Source organism: Ammospiza nelsoni, chromosome 4 (assembly GCF_027579445.1).
Source record: "Ammospiza nelsoni isolate bAmmNel1 chromosome 4, bAmmNel1.pri, whole genome shotgun sequence".
NCBI lineage: Eukaryota > Metazoa > Chordata > Aves > Passeriformes > Passerellidae > Ammospiza > Ammospiza nelsoni.
In genome coordinates this window covers 9,751,057-9,762,808 of record NC_080636.1, presented here as the reverse complement: position 1 = coordinate 9,762,808, position 11,752 = coordinate 9,751,057, and the positions used below count along the sequence as shown (strand labels likewise).

The 11,752-nt window shown below is 37.3% G+C and overlaps 1 long non-coding RNA gene across 1 annotated transcript; it reads right to left on the bottom strand.

The window, feature by feature from the left end:
• Nucleotides 1–2,878: 2,878 nt before the first annotated feature.
• Nucleotides 2,879–8,416, bottom strand: LOC132071943 (uncharacterized). Its single transcript, XR_009418265.1, has 3 exons — nucleotides 8,254–8,416; nucleotides 6,335–6,464; nucleotides 2,879–3,099 (listed from the first exon to the last, which is right to left on the bottom strand). It is a non-coding gene; the product is annotated as an uncharacterized LOC132071943 (long non-coding RNA).
• Between the last annotated feature and the right edge of the window lie 3,336 nt (nucleotides 8,417–11,752).

Below are 11,752 nucleotides of genomic sequence, written 5' to 3'. Positions count from 1 at the left end.
ATATAAATACGCTTAATATATGTTTATTTAAAAGTTTTTTATTAAAAAGGCATTTCAAAAGTTTTGAAGTTTTTTAATGTGAAATGCTAGTCTTTTTCTTGATATTTTTAAGTATCAGAAAGCTGGGTATGTCTTTTTTCCAAAAATATATTGCATTATTCCTCAATGCAGCAAGATGGATTTAACTTATTAATAGGCACGGTATGACTTCCCAGCTGGGGTACTGCATGCAGGTCTGGGGTCTGCAGCACAAGAAAAAAACTGGATTTGTTGAAACAAGTCCAGAAGGGAGACACCAAGTTGGTCAGAAGGCTGGAGCACCTCTCCTATGCAGACCAGCTGAGAGAATTGGGGTTCAGCCTAGACAGGAGGCTCCAGGGAAATATTACAGCAGCCTATGGTACCTAAAGGGGACCCAAAAGAAGGCTGGAGAGGGGCTTTTGTCAAGGGCATGTAGAGATGAGACAAGAAAGAATGGCCTTAAACTGAAAGGTGGCAGGATTAGATTAGACATTAGGAAGCTCTTTGCTGTGAGAGTGGCATGGCACAGGCTGCCCAGAGAGGCTGTGGCCTTCCCACCCCTGCAAGCGTTGAAGACCAGGATGGATGGAGCTTTGAACATCCCAGTCTAGTGAAAAGTTCCCTGCTCATGGCAGGGGGGGGTGGAGAAAGATAATGCTTTGTGGGATCTCAGCACCTCAGGATGGAGGTGCAGAGTGGCTGAGAACACCCTTGGGGGGCTCGGGAGTCCTGGAATGTTGCCAGAAGTGTCTGGTGGCTGGACTTTGATCCTACTCAGGAAACGACACCTGTATGAGGATGGGAGGATTCCACTGGGTGAATTGTGAAGGGATAAGTTAATTAGAGTGTAAGACACAGGGTTTAGGATTTTGGTACAGGGGGGTCTAAAGGAGTAAGATGGAGGAATTGGGGCGTGTCCTGTCCTTCTTCTTCTTGGCCTCCATCTTCTGTGGTGATGGTGGCACTTTGGGATTGGTTATTACTAAAAGTGCACCAGTTAATAAGGGTAGAAGGTATTGGGGAAAAATGATAAATATTGTATACGTAACTTCAGGTATAAAGATAAGTGACCGCCCCGGGGGCTCTCAGTGTGCCCATGGCTGACTTGCTGTGCAGACCTCTGTCGGGCTGAAAGAAAATCTTTTAGATAAACAATTAATAAACACCGAGACCGAGACAAGATCAGAAGTCTCTCCTCGTCCTTTGAAGCGTCGGCTCTTCAAGGCCATCCCTGGGCCTTTCCAGGCCACCTAGACAGCGCAGAAAACTTACAAGTGGCGTCCCTGAGCTATCTCTGGACATAAATCAGCAAAGAGAAACATGAAAGCTACAATGCTTTAGGTCCCTTTGAAGCCCAAACCCTTCTATGGCCCTCTAATTGCTGAGGTTTTTCATCTGGGTATATACGCAGCTCGGGAGAAGGTAGAAGCGATTCTCTGGAAATGAGCTCCAGTTTTAGCATTATGTCTTGGGAACCTCAGATTAGGGATTCTCACAGGGGAATTCAGATTGCTGGAATGGTCCCAAGGCTATGGAAAACTTTTGGTTTACCCTTTGCTCACGGCCTGCTGTGCACTCTACTGACAGAACATCTGTTCTTCCTGTAGGTGTATTAACTATGTATGGAGCCTGTCATGCTGCCTAGTCTCTGTGCCAGTACACACATCAATCTCATTTTTTTTTCTGTTTTTCTTGTCTTGTAGGCAGCTAGACATGTTTCTTACAACTTTTTTTTTAATGGCATTTTTGCTAACATTGCTTTAAATGTTTCACTGAATTTTGCCAGCTTACTGTTTCACAGACTGCAGAGAAAAAGGGATTTACTCTTCCAGTTACATTTCCTTGTTATTGAGACCTGTAAATTTTCTCTCAATTAATCATATCACTTAAGTCTGTTTTAACTGTAGGTTTTTAGCCCTACATACCTTTGCACAAAGCCTCTTCCTTCAGTACACAGAGCCTTTGCATCATCTAAGCTTGTTAATTATCTCCTCTGTTGATATAATAATTGTTTCTCACATAGATTTTTAACAATTTAGGTTAATTGTTATGTAAAGAGCAGCGAAAATGGGAGAAATGTACGATCTTGTCGTGTACCTGACTGGACAGAAAACTAGCTAGGTTTTAATAAGCATATGATCAGAGAGGTACATGGGTGATGTGCCTCAGCAATTACCTGTTTCTTCAGGCATGGGGTTGGGTAAAGAGGACTGTATCTCACCCCAGAGCCTATGTAGGAGTCCATTATCAGCAATTGCTACCTGATAACAAGTAAACACGATCACAGGAGCTGCAAAGGGAGCCCTGCTGTTGCAGTAGCTTACTGCATAAAATCCTGCCAAGAGACAGAAATATTTCTTGTACTGAAGAACTACCTGAAGGTATCCTTTTTCCTTGAATCAGTGACTATATCTGACCCTTAATATATTAAATTCTCTAAAATATTACCATAAGGTGTGTGAAATATATTGTCAATTATGACAATCTTCAAGCTGCTGTAATGATACTTACCAAACTTTAAGGCATCTTCTCCAGACATATATAGTGATCTGATATTCTACTACAAACCACATGCAATTTTTTGCTAAGCAGATAATCTGGTACTGTTGTAATTTATTTTACATAGAATATAAAAATGAGCAAAAATCATGACAGAATCATTCTCAATTGCAAAAGACTTTACTCACTATGACATTTTGGAGCACAATAATGATATTATTGTGGCATATTCCAGCACCTAATATTGAATATTGGCTTGACTATAATTGCAAACATATCAAGAAGGACTGGAAACTGTCATCAAATGTTGCCTAAGTGTTTATTTGGGTCCCAGAGCCCCAGAGTGTGAGTTCCTGAGATGAAATTTAAAGTGCTAAATCTCAACTGCTTCATTGGCACTGCAGCATGCAAAAACTGAGTTCTGCCAGCACTGAGAAGGGTCCTGACTCATATAAGGCGCACAGTATTAATTTCAAAATTTGCTAAGAGGAATATATTCCATATAATTACCTCCATGTATTTTTCTTGCATTCACAGAATTACTTTTATTGAGGTCTCAATCAGATATGTAGGAGAAACCTGTGGAAAGGAAAAGACTAAAGAAGCAACAAAAAGCTGGATAGAGCTCACTTCATTTTCAGCAAGCAGGAAGGTTGTTTATTGCCTAGATTACAAAATATCTGTATCCTTTCCCTGCTTAATCATGCCTTCCTTACATGGCCTTGCATGAGTAATTCAGCTACTGCACGACTCCTCCATCTGTTCAAGATACAGAATATTTACCCACAAATAAGGAATAAAGTTAAAATCCTTCCCACATTTTCAGAATTCTAAAAATCATTTTATACCATTTTTAATGGGTTACTTAAAACTTTGGGTTGGTAATTTCAAATCTATTTTTTCACTTTAAGTTAGTCATCATCTGTTTTTTTTCTTCATAACAAAGCATAACTTTATTGTAGAAATCCTGATATAAAATAAAACTTTTATGCAAGACTACAAATAAAATGTTTTTCAATAAGTGGTGCTCCCTACACATGTTTCTACTGCCTGGAGAGATATTCTTATTTTAATTTAAAAGCACAGAGTGGTTTTATCAGATAGCTATAAGCAGAAGTTCAACATTAGTATACTAAGGCCAGAAAAACTTCCATAAAACTTGATTACTGTTCATAAATAAGTAGAGGAAAAATTATTCTTTTAATAGCTTTCAAAAATCTACAAAAAAATAAAAATACCTTTCTGAAATTCTTGTTTATACAATAGTTTACATAATTTTTCCCTTTACCTCCTCTTCCCCGATTCTAGCAAATGCAGGAGATCTAACTTTTCATTGCCCAACAAATCAGAGTAAACATTTTTAACCCATTTTACAATGTTTTAAATGAGTACACAAGTAAAATAAATTGTTAATCTGGGCCCAAGTGATATTTGCTTCAGTTGCAACACGACTGTAAGATCATTATAAGAAATGCTGATGCACCTAAAACTCTCAGAGACAGAAGCCAATGAGTGACACAGACATACCTAAGAACAAAATGTTTTCTGTAGACTTTAGCCAACAACCCAGGAAAAGGTTAGAAACTATTGCCCTGTGCAATCTGCTGGCTACTGTTAATATTTTACTTGTTACACTTCATTGCTATTTTATCGTTTTACTGATTTCTGTTGATTTTTTAAATAGAGCTAATTTCCTCTGTATTTTACTTCACTTGCTTTTATCACTGCTTACTCTATAGTATTAACAATTGTCATTAATTGGAACACAACCACATTCTAAACCAGACTCCAAATAGTTTTAGTGTTATCAAAACATTTTGGGCTTTCCTTATTTTTTTTTAATTATTTGCAGGAAACAGGTATCAAACTGTGTTTTAATAAGTCTTTAAAACAATTCCATTTTCAATTCTCAGCCATCTCTCATGGGGCAGCAATTCACTTTCATAGTATTCTGTAAGAGTTTTTCCTGCAATAAGACTAAAGGGGAAAATGGAACACTTGTTTTCTTTGAAGAAATATCTTTAACATAGATTTAAATTATTTGGTGTTTCTACTATAAAATTCTCAAAGCTTAAGTATCCTTACACAGAGACCCTTTTCCCTGCTCTAAGAGGTGACAGATTCTAAGGAGTCCAGAAGAAATCTATACAGGCAGAAATGGCCTTTTTGAGAAGAAAAGGTAAGTATTCAGCTTTAGCTTTCCAAATAAGGTGAAATATTTGCATTTGGTCTCGTGTTAACAATCAGAGTGTGACTATGAAGAGAAATGTACCCTTGTTTCCAAGGATATATAAGGCAGTGAATAAATCTGAGAAAGTGTTGGTGTTGTTTTGTACTTAATCCGAGTCTAAAAAAGAATATCAGTAGTCCTAGAATTTGTCAGTCTAGTTATGTGTGACTACAGCTAAAATCACACTTTCTGTTCTCCCCTCTTCTTTATATCATCAGTAAATCTAATGATAGGTTGTTGGTTTGTTTATTTTTTTAATGTAGTGAGGGGACAGGTAATAACTTGGAACAAGTTCTTCACTGCTTGTATAAGGATTAGTTATTTACTAGTGTACTACAGTGTGCTACAACTATTATACAAAAATATAAAAGTGAAAACTCAATTCTATAATAAGTTGGTCATCTTCTTAATAATGGGATCAAAATCACATCACCTCAAGTTAATCAATATTTTTTTTATGTAATCAGCATTGTCCAGGCTTCTGTCTACTCAAACCAGATTTCAATAGACTAGATTTTAAAATTATGACGGATAAAATCACTGGAAGAAAAATTATATAAACTATTAACTTGAAATTTTGACTTATGTGAGAACATTATTTTTCTATTTTTACATGTTAAAGTTAGACCTTTTCATTTGAATTTCCCTTGTCTGCATTTGGTTGATTTTCTTTTCATTTGTTTTTTGCTGTAGACTTTTTAATGTAAATATTACTCTATAGTCCCACTTTTCCTTTTGTGTTTTTAATTTGTTTTGGCTTCACTATACTTTCATTTTCTCCTTTTTATTTCAACTAATTTATTTCAGTCATTATTTGAGCTTGCTTTTGCTGTCTACTTAGTTTCTCTTCACATTACTTGTTAGGAGGATTTTTATCTGTGTGTTAGAGAGCAGCAAGAGTAGTGAACAAAAGGTGAACAAAAGGTGGCCACAGCAGAGCTCTACAGGATCAGACTGCAGCACACAGGGCAGGCGACTGATCACAAGATCCATCCAGAGACCTGGTTTATCTGAGCTCTTCGTCTTTAGTAAATGGAGAATCACTCATTTGCTAAAGCAGATCATTGCTAACATTTGTAAGTGCTGAGTGTGAACTGACCCTCGTGCAGGTTCACACGTGTGACTGGGAACACGACAGCATGATCCAGCACCACAGAACATATCACCTGAGACACTACAAACAGGTACAAAAATGTTACTGTAAAGCTTTGTTCCATTAGCCCTCTCACCTGGATTAAGCTGTAATGCTCAGATGCCAGCTACCACTTTATTCAATATATGTTGAAATTACAACAGAGAATTGGACTGACCTGGATATTCCCACAATATGCATTTATTTGTATATATGCTTTTCTAGTGCACTTGAGAAATGTAGTTCCTACCAGTTGTCATGGTTGCTGCCTGCAATCTTAATAAACTTCCTAAAGTGTTTTGAAGAGTGCACAGAAATACCATCCTAGGCAGTCTGCCAGCTGGAAGGAAATTATAAAATACTGCACTTGCTCACCAGGGGTTTCCCACAATATCTTTCCAGCTGGCAGCCTGATCTGCTAGACAGAAGCCTCTAGAAGAGCAACACTGTACCTGTGGCTGGCAGATTTGTTCACACTGTAGGGCTGGGAGTGTCCCAGGAAGAGTTTTTAACAATTTCTTCAAGCCTGGACATTTACGTGGTTTTACTGCCACTACACCTTTGTGCTTGACAGAAATCCGCCTGTTATAAAAATAACATATGAACTGAAAAACTCCCCAGTTGATAGAAATATTCACATAATATTAACATTTCTAAAGACTGTCAGACTAGATTCAGGAATAGTGAATCTTAAATCACTAGAATAAAGAGGTTAGTCTTGCACCTCAACAGACACCTGTAGGGCAGATCACTCAGATTTCATGGGTTGACTAAATTAATATGGGTCATACAGTGATTTAGCATCAGCAAGAGTTTCATCTCTCAAAGTAGTTTAGAACCATAATTTTGACTCAAACAACAAAGAACAAAAGGTCACACAAACTCTTTCAAAATCCCATTGAAGGATCTGAAGACTACCTTTTGTACATTTTTTAAAGCAGTCTCAGGTTTCTCACTGTCTTCAGGAGATCATAAAAGAGGCTTCTTGTGAATGAACATCCTGCTTCTGAATAGCTTAGCACATATTAATTTATTGAATGAAGATTCAGCAACCAATAACTAAATTCAAAAGCAGAGGTCCATCTGAGAAAAAAAATCTTTGAAAATATAAATCAGAACCAGCAACTGTAATTCGAATCAGTCCAAATGTTCCACCTCTGCCTGTTCAAGAGCACAAACCTTGACAGAGGAAGAACACAGCGTAACTGTCAAACTATTAATTTTCAAACATTATTGTACAGGATTTCATCTAGATGGTCCTTGAATACCTCTGGTGAGGGACACTCCATCTCTCTGGGCCACTTGTTCCAGAGTGCAGTCACCTGCACAGTAAAAAATTTCTTCCTCATACCCAGCTGCCACTTGCTGGAGACCAGTTTCTGCCCATTGTCTCTTGCCCGGTTGCTTGGCACTACTGGGTCCATGCTCCTGCCACTCTCCCTTCAGCTACTAATGGAAATTGATGAGGTCTCTTCTTGGTAGCCTCTTCTTGCGGTCAAACAGGTCCAGCTCTCTGTCTATCCCTAAAAGAGACATGCTCCTTTCCCTCAGTCGCCTTTGTCACCCTCCTCTGGGCCTGTTCCAGGAGCTCCATGTCTCTCTGGTCCTGAGGAGCCCAGAACTGGGCACAGAACTCCAGATGAGCTTCACCAGGGCTGAGCAGAGGGGCAGGATCACCTCCCTCAGCCTGCTGGCAATGCTCTCCCTAATGCACCCCAGGTACCACTGGCCCTCCTGGCCACAAGGGCACTGCTGGCTCACGGACACTTGGTGTCCACCAGGAGCCCCAGGTCCTTCCCACAGAGCTGCTCCCCAGCAGGCCAGCCCCCAGCCTGCGCTGCTGCATGGGGTTACTCTTCCCCAGGTGCTGGGATTCATAAAGTTAGAAGGTTTTGAGAAAATAGTTAAAAAGAGCAAGCCTCAAGCAAAAGTTTTGTTAATATTGCAAATACAGCGAAAAGTTTTCTAAGCAGTAGAGCAAACTGTGACAAATAGCAAAATAGACCTCTATAGAACTAGCCTTATAGATTGCAACAAGGTTATTTAATGTATATCTTTAAAAAGTTAATATAAATAGATCTCTGTGCTTTGTCCCTCATGAACAAATCTTTAACTACCATTACGTGTATTTATATGATCAAATAAAATTCTTGTCAATATGTTTTACTCTAGGTATAATTAACTAAAATCTAAGCTGAAATAATTTTATGCTATGCTGTAATGTAACACCGCCTTAACATTCCCTTTAAATCAGAGAGCCGTTAACATCCTATCTCCACTGTCCTAACAATCTACTGAAACTAATGTGCTAAATAAATAACTCACAACACTGATTCAAAGTACCCCATCTCATTCAATTATATATACCTACCACAACACCCAGGCGCAGGACTCTGCACTCGCCCCTGCTGAACTTCAGGATGGTTCTGCTCTGAGCATCTCTCCTGCCGAGACCTTTCTGAAGGGCTGCTCTCTGCAGCACTCTGCAGATCCCGGCAGCGCGTTCTGGGCCCTCACAATAGGTGCAAAAATCTATCAGAATGAGGTGTAAGATTTCGTTACATCAGAAGTCCTGGAATCAAGTTTCAGTAAGTATATCCACAGGAAACTCTACAGGAGCACAAAAGGTTTCAGGCAAAAATAATGAATAAAAATAGCAATGATCAGTGATTGTTTGTACCAAATGACATTAATTTGGTCTTTGAATTGCATAGGATAGTGTCAACAAACCAATGACGGGCTTTGCTGGATGCTCATTTTCAGACTTGCACTCTTTATCGTACTATAAGCTGAACAGACATATGCCTTGGTGCAAGGGCTCTCAAATTTCATTTGTTTTCAAATGAACTAATATTTTTATATTATATGACATAGACAGCCTTTCACTTTCTAGTGTGTAGTCCCTCTCAGATATATCTAATTAACCAGATAAAAAAAATTATCAGCTCTCAGTGACAAGACTTTCATATCAGTATGAAGAAAGCCAGCCCTTTCAGCATCAATAAAATTCAATTTTCTCAGGAAAAGAGGCCACAAATAGCTTTCCGTCTGAAGGAGAAAAAATTATTTATGTCACATAACTTGATTTTTCTCAAAATTTACAATCTGATTCAAATCAGCAGAAGAAAATATTAGATATAATTGTGAAAGTCTGAAAAGAATCAAATTTTGACTAAGACAAAATTTCAGCTTACCTTCTTGGACCTTGTGCTTGGTACGGCTTGATCAGACACATCCAACAATCACCTCAGGCAGAATAGTCCGTGAGTTCTGTTGCACGTTGAAGAGCATCATTTTGTAATAATAAACATTACAAATACATAGGTTATAAATCTCTTTTCCAACCAAACAGGCTGCATCCAAAGATGCTGAGAAAACCAATTTATGTTTTTGCAAAGATGATTACTCTGAAAGGTAATAGAAGAAGAAGTTGAGTGATGCTTTCAGAATGAAGTTTCTTACTCAGATGATGCAAGTTCATGTTTGTTGGGACACTCTTGGGACAAGCCCTTTGCAGTGAAGATACAAGCTGTGTTGATCAAATACCAGAACTATCAGTCCCCGATAGTCAGTGACATCCTCCCACAATTTGCTGTGAAAGAATTCAGTTTTTTTACAAGTGAAGGTCCATCAAATGATCCTCCAGAATTTGTCTTACAGCAGAGTTTACAGAATGGTCATGAGACTTTTTATTTTCTTAAGTTAAAAAAAAGAATATTTTTTGTGTAAGTCATAACTTTCATTATTCTATTAACACTCTCATTGTTGCAATCCATCACACATTTTAAATTTGTACCTTTCATCACATCTGATTTTATTCTAGATTGCAAACCACGAAACAAATGTTATGTTTACCATTGTCAAAATTTATATTTAGCAAAGCTATGTACAGTGTATGATGTTAACTGTGGTCTCTGTGGTCTCCCACTAACAGCCATTTTCAATATCTATTACTCAGGAAAAAACTAAATTAAGCTTTTGGTTTCACCTAAATACTCAGTTTAATTGAGAGAGCTCAACTAAACTATACTTGTGTCAAGTACATTAATTAAGATGACATCCTTAAGCTCACAAATAGCTATATTGCTGCTCATAGCTGAGTGATATGGAACATCTGGAGATTTTTTTGGGTGCTTTTACTACTTTCAGAATTCTCTGTGATTACATGAGGCAAAGGAGGATCTAGATTTGCAAAAGTAGTCAAGGAATGGCATAATTGGATGACTTCTTGATACACTCCAGTTATACAAATTACTTTTAAAGAACACCTCAGTGGAGTTCTTTTAAGCGCCACAGAGTACAGTAAAGTACAAGAAAGAAACAGAGTAAAGTACGAGAAGGAAACACAAAAGTAGAAAAAGAGTTTCTCAGACAGCAATTTACAGTGTTCTACTGTGGGGCTTGCTACACATTAGGGCAACCAAAAAATTCCATCATCAAAACATTTGAGAAGTCCCAAATCTACAGAAGACATTTCCTGAGTTAATCTTCTGGATGGCCTTGTGGGGAATGTGATTAGATTCCAAAAAATTCTAATGCAAATTGACACAGAAGGATTGCTTTTACAGAAGGCATTACAAAGGATGGTGCTTTTCACGCAAAAAGTCTAAAGAAATTGTCCCTAAGGATGTTGGACAAACCAAAGAATACTACCTTTAAACTGCATAAATTACTATTTATGAGATACCAATAGAAACTGAAGCATTTACCTTGATCACATCTACTAAAAAACAGAAGACAAAACACCTGCCTTTGCACAGCCTCTTTCTGTCATTATTAACCTGACCTGACTGGAAATTCTTAGGAATTTTTCAGTGTTGTTTAACTGCATAACTGTACTATAATCACAGGAAGATTGATTTAAGGTAAATAAGATTAAATTCAATAAACTCTTAATGATAATGTACTTATTCAGTCTCTGTACCATCCATGCTATCTATGCAAGGACTGAAATGATGATTTACTTAATTTACTTTAATCTCCTTAGTTATTAATTTATATGTTCTCACACTTACATTTTTCCCTAATATGAACTCTATTTTGTACTCATTAGAATTTTCTGAGTTCAGATACTTTCACAAGCTTGATAACATTGCTAGAGGACAAGCACTACTGATATAAAGCCAAATAACTAAAACTTTTGTATAAGCAAAACAGAATATACTTGAAAAAGGGTTTTCATACAATATCCTTTTATTTCTTTTTTTACAACTTTCTGAATAGGAAGTATTTGAGTATAATAAATTCAAGTTTAAATTCAGTCCTACCAAATTCTGTAGAAGCAATTAGAGAGAAATCAACAAATGTTTTAAATAAATCTGTAATATTATTCTAGAGGTAATTTTGCTTTGTAAAAACTGACAGTACTGAGAAACAGCTGAGTCATCTAACAAAAGAATCATAATTATATGGCTTCCTTAAAGGATAAAAGGAACCCAAACACTACAGTTTTTCAGTTATTAGACAAGAATTTAAAATACTACACATGAAGTAAGTTACAGTCTTCTCATAAAGAGAAGAAAACAAACAAGGAAATGATCCCTTAATTTGTATGCAATTACATAACTAAAATCACTATCCTAATTCATACAGACAGGAGGATCAAATTAAGGCTGCAGAGGTATTAGGCCTGCCCTTTTCACATACTGAGTGAAGATGCCTAGTTATCATTCTGAACAGTATTGCTTTGATAGTCTCAAAATCAGCAGTATCTTTAATATCATGACACTCCCCAATTGATTGGTTATTCCTCCCAAATTTCAAAGTAACTTAAGAGCTAATAAAAGTGTGGCTATTATGTCATGGTGGCCCCAGAATTTTGCAGCTAACAATGGTGTTTATAAATGTGCCATGATATATCATTTTAAAAA